This window comes from Oryctolagus cuniculus, chromosome 6 (assembly GCF_964237555.1).
Source record: "Oryctolagus cuniculus chromosome 6, mOryCun1.1, whole genome shotgun sequence".
Classification (NCBI taxonomy): Eukaryota; Metazoa; Chordata; class Mammalia; order Lagomorpha; family Leporidae; genus Oryctolagus; species Oryctolagus cuniculus.
In genome coordinates this window covers 56261077-56278508 of record NC_091437.1, presented here as the reverse complement: position 1 = coordinate 56278508, position 17432 = coordinate 56261077, and the positions used below count along the sequence as shown (strand labels likewise).

The 17432-nt window shown below is 40.2% G+C and overlaps 1 long non-coding RNA gene across 2 annotated transcripts in view; it reads right to left on the bottom strand.

The window, feature by feature from the left end:
• The window catches only part of LOC103347958 (uncharacterized), an 83793-nt gene that overhangs the window by 14915 nt on the left and 51446 nt on the right, over positions 1–17432 (bottom strand). The gene's annotated exons all lie outside the window — the stretch shown is intronic.

Genomic DNA, 17432 nt, shown 5'->3' with positions numbered 1-17432 from the left:
TGAAGACGACAGGTTAAGGATGGACAATGCATATGAGAGAAGCTCTGTGCTTCCGGGTAGATAGTGAGACTCCGGGAGTCTTTCATGAAGCACTGGTTCCTGGAGGTAACCCAGAATCCTTCCAAAAAGCCCCTCTCCACTTGCTGAAATACCTTTATTTCCCTTTCTTAATCTTATAGAGACTGGAAAGTGTAAGGTAAAACAGGAGGGAGAATTAGAATATATTATTTTGAATCAGGAATCTAGACAGTATTAATAACTGCTAAAGTCACAAAAACATAATAACATTATTGACCCTTGGAGTCAGATATTATATATCTGCAAGTGGAAGTATATAGTGTAATCCATGATAAATTATGGTATGGTTAGAAAACCAAACTTGAGCTTGCTTTCTTAGTCTAACTAGCACTTCATAGGAAATACAGAGTCCAAAGGAATGTGTTAGACTATAATTATGAGGACAAAATTGGCAAACCCAGACTATGGAAAAGACTACAAGACAGATTACTTAATCTTTTCATGTAAAAAAAAAAAGAGATGGAGAGGTTAAATGAGAATTAAGGGACATATGAATCAATTTTAATATATAAATCTTATTTAAATCTTGTCTCAAACAAACACATTTTTTAAGTTATGGGATAATTAGGGAAATTTATTCACTGGCTGATATTTTATGGTATGAAGGAATTACTTTATTTTTAAACATGACAGTGATATTCACAATGATTTTTAAGGAGTATGAAACCTTTGACATCCATACTTAAATATTAACATATAAAAATATCATTGCTGGGATTTCTTTCAAAATTATTAGAGTTTTGGCAGATCAAAGTGGAAGGATAAATAAATAAAACTGGCTTTGGAGTTTTGAAGCTAGATGTCTATTATACTGTTCTTGCTATATTTTAGGTGTTTTAAATTTTCTATAATAAACATAATTTTTAAATACATAACAGCCTTGATAGACACTTAAGTGCAAGGTTGTGTTAACATCTGAATATGAATATAATGCACATACTGAGGAAATAAAGAACACATGAGCATCTCATCTCAATATATACCAAAAAAGCACATGACAAAATTGAATACCCCTATGTGATAAAACACTCCAAACTCTGAATTGAAGGAGACTTTTTCTCAACCTAATAAAAGCCTTTTTAGAACGTTTCCAATTACATCATACATACTTTAAAATACCTATTTCCTCATAATAATCCAGGTCAAGGTAAAGATATCTGGACTTGCCACTTTGTTCACTTTTGTGCCAGAGGTTATAGCCAGTACAGTTAGGCAATACAGTTAAATAAAAGGCACATAGATTGTAAAGAAATAAATAAAACTACATCTATTTTCAGATTACATAATTTGTATTCAGATCTTGTAAAATCCTAAGGGATCCCCTAGCACTTATTATAATAATAAACAATTTCAGTTATATGGCAGGGTATAAGAGTAACATACAGAGGCCTAAAGTTGCCGCCTGCAGTGCCAACATCCCATATGGGTGCCAGTTGAGACCTGGCTATTCCACTTCCAATCCAGCTCTCTGCTATGGCCTGGGAAAGCAGTAGAAGATGGTCCAAGTCCTTGGGCCCCTGAACCCATGTGGGAGACTCTGAAGAAGCTCCTGGCTCCTGGCTTGGGAATTGCCCAGCTCTGGCCATTGTAGCCATTTGGGGAGTGAACCAGCAGATGAAAGAACTCTCTCTCTCTCTCTCTCTCTCTCTCTCCTCTGCCTTTCAAATAAATATATAAATAAAACTTTTAAAAGTTCCATTTATAATGCATGAAAAAGAATACATAATAAAATACTTAGGAATTAATTAATTTTACCAAAAGAGCAAAATTTATACTTTGGAAATAATAAAACATGATTGAAAAAATTAAAGTTGTAAATAAATAAATATACCATGTTCATGGATCAGAAGACCTAATACTGTTAAGATGACAGTATTAGCCAAATAGATCTACATATTTCATACAATCACTGTTAAAAATCCAGCTAGCATCCTTTTTAGAAACTGATAAGTGGGGCAGTGCTGTGGTGCAGCAGGTTAATGCCCTGGCCTGAAGTACCAGCATCCCATATGGAAGCCGGTTTGAGACCCCGCTGCTCCACTTCTAATCCAGCTCTTTGCTATGGCCTGGCAAGGCAGTATAAGATGGCCCAAGTCCTTGGGAAACTGGGAGAAATTCCTGGCTCCTGGCTTCAGATCAGCACAGCTCTGGCCACTGTGGCCATCTGGGAGTGAACCATCAGATGGAAGACCTCTCTCTCTTCTCTGCCTCTCCTCTGTGTAAAAACAAAAAAAAACAAAAAACAAAAACAAACAAACAAAAACCAAAAAAACCCTGTAATAAGCCTGTTCTAAAATTCATGTGAAAATATAAGGGAAATAGAATAACCAAATCTATAAAATGAACAACAATGTTGTAGAACTCACACTTTCTTAAGACTTACAGAAAGGCTAAGGATAGACATCTAACTCAATGGAATAGAACCATTATGGAGGATCCCAAAATAAAACTAACATTTACTGTTAATTTATTTTCAACAAGAATGCTTTGGAATTCAGATAATGAAGAAGAATCCTATCTCCTAATTCTCAGGACAGTGTTCTTTCCACTGAACAATGCTGACTGAAAAAAGAGAGAGCCTTCTATTGGGTTAAGGAGAGGGGTGAGTGTGTGAGTAAGGTGGGGCTGATGGGGACAAGATGGACCTACTCAATCTTGACAGGTTTAAGATAGCCCATTAGAGAATAAGAGAGGAAGAAGTTTGTAACTATAAAGCTATATAGTCCTGCATAGATTCCAACAGACTTACATCTAAGGGTAGAGTTTAAAATCCTGCCATGGGACCCCAGATCCCATTAAGCTGGGTGCTAAAAATGCCAGTCTTAAGTATTAAAAAAATCATATAAATAAGATTAAGGGTCTAGTAATAATAATAGATATAATTAAAAGGAGAGAATGTTCCAATGTGGGAAGCAGGCCACATAGCAGACTCATATAGAATGACAATCGCTCTAAACAGCACTCTGACTTCAGAATCAGCCTTTAAGGCATTCTAGTCTGGCTGTAAAGCCCATGAGAGCATTTCAGGCATGGAAAGCAAAGACATTGTGGCAAAAAAATGTTCTACATGGAGGATCTCTGTGAGTGAGACCCCAGTGAAATGAAGTGGCTATCAAAGAAAGATGTACTTTTCTCTAAAGGGAGGAAAGAACTTCCATTTTGCTTATGGCCTTGTCTAAATACTAATGGAGATTGTGGATTCAAAAGGCTTCTATAGCCATGGCAGCTCATGTCAAGAGCCACAGGTGCTCACTAACATCACACATAAGATTGTTAATTGTGAAATTAACAACAGGAGTCACTGTGCACTAACTTCCCATGTAGGACCTCTGTCCTCAATGTGATGTATTATGAGAATTAACTGTAAAACTTGTACTCAAACAGTTTGTGTATGTGTGAGTGTGCAAATTGTTGAAATCTTAACTTAGTATAGTGTTGGTCTTCTTTGTATAAAGTTAATTGAAAATGAATCTTAATGGAGAATGGGACAGGGAATGGGAGAGAGGAGGAAGTAGGGTGGGAGTGGGGGTGGGAGGGCTGGTATGGTAGGAAGAATCACTATATTCCTAAAGGTGTATTTAAGAAATTTGTACTCATTAAATAAAAGGTTTCTTTGGAGAAAAAAAAATACTGGGGACTGGCATTGTGGCACAGCAGGTAAAGCCACTGGCTGTAATGCTGGCATCCTATATGGGTGCTTGTTCATGTCCTGGCTCCTCCACTTCCAATCCAGCTCTCCACTAATGGCCTGGGAAAAGCAATGGAAATGGTCCAAGTCATTAGGCCTCTGCACCCATATGGGAGACCAAGAAGAAGATCCTGGCTCCTGGCTTCAGCCTGGCCCTCCTCAACCATTGTGGCCATCTGGGGAGTGAACTAGTGAATTGAAGATCTCTCTGTCTCTCCCTCTCTTTCTGTAATTCTGACTTTCAAAAATAAATAAATAAATCTTTTTAAAAAAGATATCCTATTAGAAAAGACCTATCATCTTGCCCATAGGTAAAAGAATCCATGAGAATCATATAATGAAGGAAAAAATGGGAAAGAGAAAATACTAATTACAGTAATGATACAAAACAAAAGCCAACACCTATGTAACATGTACTAAATGCCATTCATATTCCTAAAAGTTTTAAATGAATTTAATCATCTAATACCCCCCCAAACCACTAGAAGCAATATTATTATCTCCTTGTATTGCTGAAAAAAAACTGAACACCAAGAGTTTGTATAGCTTGCCCACACACAGAGAGCTGGAAATGTTCTCAGCCCTGCTTGCACATCTGCATCAGCTCAGGAGCGTGTGGAGTACTCAGTGCTCAGCCTGAACTTCAGAGCAATGAAACTAGCTTCTGTGGTGGATTTTAAACCTCCCCAGGTGTGTTCAGGGTGCAGCCAAGGCTAAGAACCCTTGTGTTAAGGTGCAGTCAGTTCTTACTCAGTGAGCAGATGAAGAAGCCTGCTCACCTGATATTCTGGCATCCTCTGTGTTTAAAAACAGTAGTTTTCAGAAGGCAGCCACCAGAAGCAAAGCCTGAAAACGTAAAAACAGAAATTCTGAATCCTCGATCCAGGTCTTCAGATTAGTCAGATACCTTCAGTAGGACTTCACCATCTGTGTTTTAATAGCCCAACTCACAGATCTGATGCTCACTCAAGGTCAAGAACAGCTGGTTCAAGGAACAGAGCAGGTTTCTATTCTTCTTTTGTACTGTGGCTTAGGAGGCTGGAGGTTTGGGTTTAGTGCAGAGCATTGTCAGGTGTCTATCCATTGGCAAGTGTTTCTGCCCAGAGTCCTCAGACTTTATTTATAAAACTTCGGACAAAGAAGAAAATCTCTCACGTGATGCCTCATATTAAGACACTGCATTTCCATAATTCTTAATTAATTTTTAGGACTGACGAAGTTCCTGGTGGAAAGAAATTTTTCTAGGCCATAAACAAACCCATTCTGATTTCCAGACAGGAGAAGTCAGTACAGCAAAGTAAGTGCTTGAGCTATTGGCCTCTCTAGGTTTGATTCGTAGTTCTACTTCTGTCTGACTGTCTGACCTTAGGAACATTTCTTCATTTGTGCAGGCCTTCATTGTCGGATGGGGTTAGTATTCATATCAACTTCCTAGGCTGGTAGTGGAGGGTGAATAAAAGTGCTTGTAAAACCCTCACACAGGCACAAGGTGAGCTCTCACTAAGTGAAAGTGGCTGAAGGGAAATTCTGTCCTTCCTGCCTGAACAGTGCATGAAATTTGAATTTCAATCTTGCCCTCATTCCAGGCATTCCTCAAGGACAAGTAGGAAATGAGAAAACTTTGGAAAGAAGAAGAGAAAAATGTCTGTAGAAAAAAATTGGGCCACAGGCAGAGATTACATAACAAGAAGGAAATCCTGGGGCTACCATGTCTTATTGCTGATAGGGGCCTTCCTTACTTCCTGGGACACTCCTTCATCCCTGTGGAGCAAGAGGTGAGGGTCAACTTAGGCCAGAGTTTTGGCCTTGGGGCACACCAATTTATGAAGCAGTAACAATGAGAATCTATGAATGAATCTGACTGGGGTTGGGCTTCCCAAGAGCCCTTCTACCTACAAATAGACTGTCTCCTAGTGATTCAGAGGAGGCAATAAAAGCCAAGGCAGCTGAGGCAGTGGGTATTTAGCCTAGTGGTTAAGACACCCACATCCCACATTGGAGTGCCTGGCTTCACTCCCTGAGTCTCAAGTCTCCTGACCTCTGATTCTTGCCAATGCAGACCCTGGGAGGTGGTCTTGATGGCTCAAGTAATTGGGTCCCTGCCACCCATGTGAAAAACCTGGGTTGAGTTTCCAACTCCCAATTTTGGCTTGAACAAGCCCCAGCTGGATGCCTCTGTGGGCATTTGGGAAGTGAACCAGTAAATAAATGGGAGTATCTCTCCCTCTCTCTCTCTCTCTCCCTCTCTCTCCCTCTCTCTCCCTTCCCCTCCCTCTCTCTCTTCCTCTCCCTCTCCCTGTCTCTCAAAAAAAGCTGATTTGGAGAGCAGCAGAATTTGCATGGACTAAGTCCAACATTGCCTAAATCACCAAACCAACAAACAGCTGCCAGGTGTCCTCTCTGCTCACCTGATATGTCTTGCTCATTGCAGGTGTTTCAGCATTGGTTAGCTAGTCATATGTCAAATACCTACAAAAGATTTATTACCTTTGCTATATAAAAATTCCCTACCTGAGATGAAGGCAAATGAGAGAGAGGGATGCAGAATAAAATCAAGGTTACCAGGTAACATTTGTGAGGCTGAGGAAGGTATGCAAAGGCATTCCTGGCTATAGAGAGGCAGAACAGGATGTTGGAAGCGTGAGGTCAGAAGCACAAGAAAGAATTCTCTGCAGCAGAAGGGAGATGTGGGAGAATGTTAAAGACAGATTTTACCTTCTCAATAATTTCATGTGTTTCCAGCCATGAGTGTGTATTAACGTGCTCCTCTCTCAGAAGCATGGGGAGTACAAGAAGTAAGCATGTGAATTAAAAGATATTAAATCAGTGCAGTATCACATATCGTACAGGAAACCACCGGTATTTGTTCCACAGGCCTGACCAGCTCAAATACATTCCTCACATTGTCTCAAAGCAACATGTATATTACCTTTGTAGCCCTCACCAGGGACACCTGCCATTCTCCATGCTTGTAATCATTTCCTTAATACCAGTTTCCTCCATTTGAAGCTCTTTGAGAATAGATTCTTGTCTGAATTTTTCATCATTGCATCATCAGACCTAGCCTAGGGCCTAGTACATAGATGATGCTAATAAATATTTGTTGAATGTCAATGGATAATGAATATGTTCAGAGAAGACTTCTTGATGGCTATGTGATTGGATTTTGATCTTGAAAATGGTAAGCAGTGAAAGAGTTCAATACTGGTGCACACGAAATAAAATTCCAACTCTACTCTCAATGAGTAATTGGGATAATTAAGTAATATATAAATTGTGTGCAGTATCCAGAATGCAGATAATAAATCCTAGCTTTCACTGCTAGTGTTATATGCTCATCTGTAATGAGCACTTCAGGATGAGGGGCCATACCTGATTCAATACCTTTGTATGTCCCTTCTTCGTTTTACCTACCAGGTGCCTGTAAATGTCCACTGATGGAAATCCCTGCATGGACATTTAAAAATGATTCTGAAGGAATAATTGAGTTTGCCTTGTACACAAATCCACATCTAAATAAGAAGTGTGAAAGTCACCTTCATGGTTTTCAAGAAATCATTTACGATTGGTGAGGAATTCTTCATAATGGTAGGAAAACTTATCTAATCCCCTTCTCAGTGCAAATGTTCCCTGTGATGTATCTGGATTCAGCATCATTTTTCATGTTTGTTACCAGCCTCTGGTTTAAAGGGGGACAGGACCCCCTAAACAGAATGGTAGAAGGGAGGGGTCCAATGAATGCCAGTTGTCTGTGTACTTTGACTCTGGCCCTTAGGGCCAAGCATAAGTGCTGGGATCCTGGCTACTTCATCTGGCTGTCAATTCTGGCTGCAGTCCTCTTAATACAGAGAGCTTGACACCAGGTGTTTCAGAATTAATTTCTTTTCTTTTGTTATGCCTAGATTACAGTGAGTCTTTTCAATCTGTGAATGCTGGCATTCTTTTTTTTTCAGCACAGAAACACTGAAATCTATTTTTACCTTTGGTCAATGCTTCTAGTTCCATTCTGTAAGATTACTTGTCTATATTTTGTTTTTTATTGTAAACTGACAATTTATAATTATATAATCTAACGGGGTATAAAGTGGCATTATGCTTTATGAATATAATGTGGAATAATTAAATCAAGCTATTAACATATCCATCATCCCAAACACTTAAGATTTTTTTGTGGTAAGAATGTTTGAAATTTATTCTCTTAGAAAGTAGAAATGTTTTAAAGACTCATTTTATTTATTTGAAAGGCAAAGTTACAGAAAGAGGGAGAAAGAATGAGAGAGAGAAAGAGCAAAAGAAATAAATCTTCCATGATTTGGTTTACTCCGTAGGTGGCCATAGCACCTGGGACTGGCCAAAACCAGTAGTGTATAGCTCCTTCCTGGTCTCCTCTATAGGTTTCAAGGGCCAAAATACATGGCCCATTTTCTGCTGCTTTCCCAGGCACAATAGCCAGGAGACAGGAGCTGGCAGAGCATCCAGGACTCAAACCTTCACTCCAGTATGGGTTGCCGGTATTGCAAGTGGTGACTTAACCCTCTATGTTACAAAGCCAGCCCCTCTCTTAGCAATTTTAAAATGTACAATATTATATTAACTGTATTCACCATGGTATGAAGTAGAACTATATACATATATATTCCTCCTCTCTGGGATTATGTGTCCTTTGACCATATGCCAACATTCTACCACCATCCTGTCTCTGTAACCACCATTGTTTTTAGGTTAAACTTTTTAAAACATGAAACATTTTTATTGCTGCAAACCTTAGAACTTTTAAAAAATAAAGACTAACTATTGTAAAGATGTAATATAAAACATTTTCTTCTGATAATTTTAATATCTTGAAATATTTATTGCATATGTCTGTAATCATTATTTGTTCTGCTTTTCTCGTTTTTTTTTTTTTTTAGTTTTTCCTTTATTTCTCAAATTTAAAAATAAAATCACTAAACATGAATATTTGCCACATTGCTTTTGTAAAACCTCTCCCTGGTAAGACAAAATTGTGCATAAAAGATTCTGTGTACAGTATTAACAAACAACAATTTCAAACCAGCTATTGGTATGGATTTCTAATCAGCACTCTACTCTCTGCTTCTATGAGTATGATTGTTTTAGATTCTGTGTATAAGTGAGAACATGCAGTCTATGCCTTTCCAATTCTACCTGTGTTGTCACAAATGGCAGAATTATTTTTAAAGACTGAATAGTATCCAATTGTGTATATGTACCACATTTTCTTCATCCATTCATCTGTTGATGGACCCTCCTGCCTAAACAAGAGAGAAGAAAGAACAGAGAATCCCACCACTAATGCTTTATTTGTGTTCCCTCAGACTTCTCTCTTTCCCCTAACATTCTACTAGCCAAATGATGCTTCTCAAGAAAGTGGAACTTAACCAGACTGCAGGTATTGAAAATATGAAATAGTAATAGTAGGAATTGATATTGAAGGATAATTTTCAATCTCTACCATAAATGGTACTTCCATCCATCCATCCATCTGTCCATCTATCCATCCGTCCATCTGTCCATCTATCTATATGCAAACTTCACTTTGAAGCAGCATTACCCAGTTGTTCAACCTGTACACCAGAGTTTTGAATCCTTGTTAACGTTGCTTATCTCCCACACCAATTAGCTGTGTGGCCTTGAGCAAGTCACTTAATCTGTTTGTGCCTAAGCTTCTTCATTTGTAAAATGGGGATTATAACATCTAAGCCTACTTTCATAATGACACTGTGAGCATTAAATAAATCCAACATATGCAAAGCATTTGTAAATATTCCCAGCATATAGTAAGTGATATAAGAGCATACTTCAAAAAGATTTTGGCAAATGGAATTAAAATTTAAATCTATTTTGGTGCGAAACATTTTGAAATCTATACATATGAGGAGTCCTCAAAAAGGACATGAAAAACATGTATTAAGAAAAAAATATGGATTTCAAAAATTTTTGAAACCAAAAAATATATATTTTAATGACTACTTGAAAAAAAAAAAAAACCAGCCTGCATGTGTGTGAGATATTTCATCCATTGGTTTAGTCCCCACAGCCAGGACTGGCCCAAGGGCCAAGGGCCAAGAGCTTCATCTGAGTCTCTCACATGAGTGGCAGAAACCCAGGTATTTGGGCCATCGTCCACTGCTTTCCCACATACATTAGCAGGAAGCTGGATCAGAAGCGGAGAGATTGGGACTGAAGCAGCCTTCCAGTATAGGTTGCCAGTGTCACAAGGGGCATTTTAAACTGCTGTTCTACAATGCCAGCCCCCATAAACTTATTTTTGGATTATATGTTCTCAAGAACTTTTTGAAGTACCCTCCAGTAACTCTTTGCAATTATTTCCATCAACTTCCAGTTATAATGCACATAGTGATCTTATGAAGTGGATATTATTTTTCTATGAAGGAAACAAAAACTCAGAAAATGATATAATAGAATCAAATAAATACTAATTTAGAGAAGAAAAGGCTAAAGTCATGGAATGCTTGATGGAAGAGCAGGTGGTTGAATAGAGAGGGAAGAGAAGTAAACATGAAGACATGAGTGGATTAGGAAAGAGCAAAACATTGCATGCAGTGGCCTGGGTGTCAGATCCCTTGGAAGAGGGTACCAGCTGCACAAGACTTGAACCAGCAATGCCATTCTACTCATACATTGATTAAGTATCTGTTAAATATATACCATGGTGCAATTATGAAGGGACATGTACATAAGATAATAAATAGAACTCCAAACTCAAAAGTGTCCACTATGTATTTTACCAGTGGAGAAAATTGAAGATTGGAGAATGATGACTTTCATGCCCTCTGGTGCATTATTTTCTAATGGATTCCTAAGCACTGAGCAGATGAAATTTGCCAAAGATACAATATTTTGAGATCTGTTCCTCTGTTACTCAGAATGTCATCAGTTTGTCCCTTGCTTGAAGGCTTCAGAATAGAGATTGCAAACTCAAATACCCACAGGACCCCAAAAGGTATAGTAGGCCAGCAAAACAGACTGGGTATAAGTGCAGGGCATCAGAATGTAGAAGTTGGGGTGAGGACTGTAGAGCTAGACCTGGAGACAACAGCCTGTATCACAGCACCCAGACTTCACTTGCACTAGTCATTGTCCAATCTTCTAACCTCCAATAGAGCCCAGAAATTTAGGATTTATATGAATAAATGAATACAAATCTTCCTCATTTTAAAAAAAAATTGCATCAAATACTGTAAACAAAACTAGAAGTGCCAAAGAAAACACATTTGAGTGTTATATTTTTAGCTCTTGGTTACCAAGAGCTAGAAATAGTGATGCTGTTGTCCTTCTCAGCCCACAGTGTCTGCCTCCAATCTCTCTCTCCCCCACATATACCTGCTACACCTGCTTCTCCCACTGGCTGCACAGAGGAGCTGGATGATTTGAACCCAGAGTCTTACTGCCAAGGTATGGCTGCTTGTGTTTTCCAGTTGCAAGTCCCTGGCTGAGAGTGAGTCATCTCAAATTCAGTTGGTGGAGAGCTCCTCTGGTTTTGTCACCATTGGCAGCGGGGGAAATGACTCAGACAGAAGGGTAAGTAATGCTTAGTGGGTCCAGCATGTGGGGCTTTGGAGATTGCGGGGCACGGTTCTCATGGTGCCTGAGGGGAGCATAGAGGAGGGCCGGCGGTTGCAACATGCTCGCAGCTAAACTCACTGCTGCCTCTTTTGAACTGAAAAGAATTTGAGATATTTGCAACTCACTTCAAACATAAAGTGAGTTGAGCACCTCAGAGAGATATATTATTCCAGGCCCTTTGGCTCTGACTTCAACTTTCTGCCAGCCCACACTGTGCATTTTGCATTCTGGCATTACCAAACTATTTGCAGTTCCCTCAGGCTCTTTCTAGCTTCTGTACCCTTGTATTTTTTTCTGTAGCCATTTTGTCTCTCTGAAATACCTTGATGTGCTTCTCTGAAAATCCTATGTATGCTTTAAACCCCTAAACAGGGTATCTCTATTCTGGGAAGAGATCTATAACCCTCCCCATTGGAAGTTAAATATGTGTTCTTCCTTTGTGCATCTATCAACTGAATGAACTTCTCACATTGCATGAAATGATTGCTATTTCCTGAGTTAATGAGAGACCCTTGAGGTCAGGAAACATGTGATATCCCCCTTTATATTTCACAGTGCTTTGGACATGGGTAGACAGTCAATGAGGGCTTACAGAACTATACTGGACTGAAATATCCTACTGCCCTGCAGTGACCACAAGGTGACTTACCAATCCTCTGGGCCAGCTCTACAGCATCGTTAACTCAGGCTCTGCCTTCTAAGCCCTTCTAATCCCTTCTAAGTTGTCTGTGGTCATGAGAAGAGTGGTTACAGCAGGGAAAGCAGGATGCATAGATAATCCACAACTCAATACTTTCATCCAGGCCTTGTCATTCACTCAAACTCAGTAAAGTTCCATTGCTATGATTTGAATATTTGTCCCCCAAGGTCTTATGTTAATGATACTATGAGGGTGGAAGCTTAATCTAATGATGATGTTTCGAGGTAGGGTCTTTGGGAAGGGATTAGAGCAGATTAAGTCATCAGAGTTCCCACAAGGAAACAGCCCACACAGATGTCAACAGAAACACAACACTCCCTGCTTCTTGCCAGGTGATGCCATGCCTGACCTCGGGACTCTGCAGGCAAGAATGCCACCAGAGGCTGAACCAATGGGGCTGACCAAACATGCACTACAAACTGTTTCTTTTATAAAGCAGCTTGCTTGAAGCTGGCATTATGGCATAGAGGGTTAAGCTGCTGACTGCAATGCAGGCTTTCTCATATGGACACCAGTTCAAGTTCTGGCTGCTCCACTTCCAATCCTGCTTATGTGCCTGGGAAAGCAGTGGAGGATAGCCCAAGTGCTTGGACCCCTGCATCCAAGTGGGAGACCTGGGAGAAGCTCCAGGTTTCTGGCTTCAGCCTGGCCCAGCTTAGGCTATTGTGGCCATTTGGGAAGCAAACAATTGGATGGAAAATCTCTCTCTTTCTCAATCTCTCTCTCTTTCTCTGTAACTCTGCCTTTTACATAAATAATAAATAAATCTTAAAAAAATAAAGCAGCTTGATTTAGGTATTTCATTATGGTAACAAAAAGGTGACTAACATTTGACTAAATATTATGTGAAGTACTGCTCTAGGCATTTGGAATAAGCAATCAATAAGAGAATATTATTCCTATTCTTATAAGGCTTGTATTGTATGTACTAAGGGAGGAGAAAATCAATCAGCAAATATACACAAAAGAAAACCATGTAACTTTAATTGCAATGAAGAAAATCACACAAGATTATATGTTACAGACGGAAAAGGTGGGGTGGGATTTTCAGTAGTGGGCAGGGTTAGTTTTTCTAGAAATACTGCATTTGTACTGGGTTCTAAATGATAAGGATTTAGTAGGTATAAGATGTCGAGCAAAGAGAGTATTCTCATAGAGGAAACCATGACCAGAATTCTCAGAGCTGGCAATGACTGCAGTGTGTTCAAGGAAGAAGGGAGGCCAGAGTGACCAGGGCAAAGTGCGAGAAAGCAAGGAATTAAATCTAAAGTGTAGCTGGGTGCCAGACCCTGAAGGACCTTGTGAAGCTGCTATACGGAATCTCAACTCTTTGGAATGTGATGGGAAAGTGATGGAGAGTTTTGTGCAACTTTCTTGCATGCCCTAGCTTTCCCTCTGCTGGAGGGGATCACCTCTTAAGAGGAGGAGGAAAAACAATAGGATGAGGCTGAGATTGAGCACTAGATGGCTGTTTGCTATGAACTCAACTTCAGGCTAAAAGGACTTTATTAGTAATATTGAGGTCAAGGCCTTGAGGTGTGGCATTGTTGAAAAGACTAGATCACCTCTGAGAGCAATGCCCTTGGTGATGTATACAGGCCTATACTCCTGTTTTGCCTGTAAAATCTACTAGAGCCCTGCTTTTCAAACCTTGACATGCTTACTAAACACCCCTGTGTTCAAATGCAGATCTGTTTTGGTAAGTTTGGGGTGCTGCATTTCCAAGCATCTCCCAGGGGATGCAGAGGACAAAGAGAATGTTAACCTGAGCCTCTGACCAGGATGCAGCAAAGATCATTGTGCCTTCATATAAACTGAGGTAGATGAGGAGGAGAGAACAGGAACCATTTGAAATCAGACCTAGGCCCATGGAACCCTGGACTGAACAGTGAAACCACCTGGGCCATACCCAGTCAAAATCCGGGAAGTTCCAAGCAGTCACTCCAGATGCCCTCCTGAGGCTGTCAGAACCATTTGTCCAAGAACTTCTTTGAAAGACAGAAATTTGAAATCATGCCTGCACCCTGAGCGTCCAGGGCTGAACAGTAGGGTTGGTTGACCCTGACCCAGTGACACCCCAATTCTGTCTCCTTGACACACTAGGATCTCCCGGCCTGCTCCTTCAGAGAAGGTTCCCACTTTGCATTGCTTCAGAATCTTACACAGGATATTAGCCACTTCCTTCTCTATAATTCATCCTTCCATTCTGCCATCTGGAATATTTCTGTTTTACAAGTGTCTAAGTTGTTAAAGTCTGAGGCAGTGGAATCCTAAATTAGCCATTTTGGGTAATTTATTGTTTTTAATGATTTCTTCCAAAAATTCAGATTCTGTGGTTTGAGGCAGAATCCAGCAGGATTTCTGCTTCCTATTTGGACATCTGGTGGTCTGTCCTTTCCAGGTCTTCTCTGGGTTTATTTTTCAGCCTCCCACGAGAGGCCATTGGAAGGTTTCTTCAACTCACTCCTTCCACCACATCCATTTTTTACCCCTGCCCCAACGTTATCCCAAATGCCATGATCAGGTCCTTTACGGTAGGAACTGAAATAGAGTTGGTTGGGGCTGATAGTCTGTAATTTCAATTGTAACGAAAGGTCTTACTGTCCCTAAAATATCTTTCTACTGATAACCCAAATCCTACTTTAGAAATACTTTAGGTCACTCACTATATTCTTTATGTCTGGGGAGACAAACTGTAGGTGGAATTAAGTACAGGGTCAGCAATGATGTTGGGCCAAGGAGACCTTATATTTGTTAACATGTCAAACCTGAAACTGAGTAAAATAGGTGATATCATCCCTACTCTACAGATGAAGAAACAAAGGCCAGGAATAACTTTCCCAAGATATCCTGAGTTACCGAATGATTTGTAAGTCCATATGTTTGTCATTATTTGATGCTATCAGGTTAGTATCAGAGGGTTAGCTGAGGAACACTGAGCAGGACTGACAATCAGATTCTGGGAGTATTCAAATGTGGGGTAAGCGGGCATAATCAGTAAGTAGCCAGAATGAGCACAAACTTTCAGAAACAGGGCACCAGATAAAAGACAGAAGCATATATTGAGTTAACCTTGGCATTATTGCAAGATTTTACGAGCTGCTTTGTTTATGGTAAGAGTCACACTCTAAGTTTGGCTACCTTGAAACTTCCAAGTAGAAATGAATGACAATAACCTGCTTTATGGAAATCTTGAGTAGGAGTGGGGCAAGATGAATTCATCCTTGGAAGCCTTCTCCTGATCTTATTTGAAGAGGTGTTCTTAGGTAATAATACCCTGGTGGTTCTCAGTCTGTGGGAGCTTGTGAATAGTAAGAATACCTGGGCCCCATCCAACACCAACAGAGTCGGGTTTCTAGGTGTGGGGCCCTGGCATCTATACTCTCTGAAGTTCTCCAGGGCTGATGAGCAGCCAGGGTTGAAACCACAGCCTCGGGATAAATGAGCCTTCTAGTTTTCCTTTCTCTGAGAAGGAAGGCAGAACTGCAACACCACACAATTCTAGGGAACAAAGTGGAGGAGAAGCGGAAAGTTTTCTGGTGCTGAAAATTGGAAAACTGAGTCTTTCTCTTTTGAAAGGAAATGCAGACAAGTTTTAACCACCCCACAATTTTGTCAAAAACATGAGCCACTCAGAGGTTCTCTTCCTCCTATGTTTTGGTTAGTTGAACTTGCAATGTTTAGCCTTCATGTGATCGAGGAAACGATCTACCATGGTAATACATTATACTCATTGTAAAAGCTCAATTTTAAGACACATTTCACAACAGGGTCTCTCACTTGCCTAAAGGACTGGCAGCCAGGGGAAGTGGTGCATTGTCAATTTGAGACCCAGCAACTCTAAGGGACGGAGTGGTTATTGCTTCTGGCCAAAGTTGCTTACCAAGTCACTGGGGAGCTGAGCAAGGCCTCTGCCCTCACACAGCTATCTTCTCTAACTGGAACACCATTGGAGATGGACTTGGAATGTGATAAGGAAGGTGATTGTCCCTGTAAAATGGACAACAGGGGATCCTGAGGGGGTGGTCTCTATGTGCCCAGCTCTATGCAGCTTCATAAAGGCCACCAGAGGACCTGCAGTGCTGTGGTCACAGATTCTACTCTGCAAGTCTCTCTTTTTGGAATTGCTGCAAGACCCAGGAAGATAAACTAAATCCTACTGAATCAGAAATGAACTGTAAAAGATTATGGGAACTTCAGGGAAAGATGAATCCCAGCTGGCATTTGCTCTTTCCTCACTTATCCTGGGTCTATTTCTTGAGAATTGTTACAAATCAGAAGAGAGGAAATGGACTAGACCTACTCTATCAAAATAAACTCTTTTCTGAAGAGAAGGCTTGGCCAAGAGAGAAAGCATAGACATCCCATAGAGTTGAACTAGGTTTAAGAGATCGTCAAAGTAAGTATTCATTCAGATTGTGCGGGAAACAAAAATGTCTCCCTCATCTCACATAAGTACATTTGATTAGTAGAATGTAATCCAAATGTAGAAATCTAGCTGCAAGGAAGTCTGAGAGATGCAGTTTTTGTTCCCAACCCTCTAAATAAAAGGATGTTGAAAAAAGTTGGAGAGAGCCAATCCAAATATCTGCCACCGTCAGCATTTCCCCACCTATCTACCACAGACTAGTGAGCTGTGGCTAGATGTTATCGTTTTTTTAGGGAGGTTTTGTATTCAAATGGATTTAAGCCATGCTTGGCAAAACAAAGTTAAATTATGCTTATTTACTGTACTGTATATCAGAATATTTTATATCCACATGTGCACCCTAGTTCTAAATATTTTGAGAAACTTGAGCTGGGTAGACATCTTATTGAAGTCCGTTTTGATGCATAAGGAAAATGGAGTCCAGAGAGTTGAACAACTTGCCAGATGCTCAATAATCATTTATTGGCAAAACCTGAACCAGAATCCATGCTTCTTGATTACTTGAGATTGTCCTTTCTGCTACGAGGAGATACAAAGTTTAGGAACAGGCAAGTAAGAAAGAAGATGAAATGGACAGGAAGGTGAGGGGCTGGCACCTGGAGTGAGGCTGTGCATCAGTGTTTCCCCCAGTTATTGAAAGCAGAAAACAAACAAACAGAAAACCCCACTCTCTATGTGTCCTGACCCAGGGCCAGAAAGAATTCATTAAAGATCAGAGTTTCCACCCACATCACCATTCCTTCTCACATGTGCCTGGAGTATCTTGGTGATTTGGTCTTGATTAGTGGCAGGGAAAACTGGTTCTGTAGGACATGTTGTCTTTATAAATAGAACACAGTCCAGTGGTTTCTAAACAGTCAGGAGACGCTCTGTCTTCTGGCACCCACCATTTATTTGTATCTGTTTCATGAAATGCATCTCCCCCGATT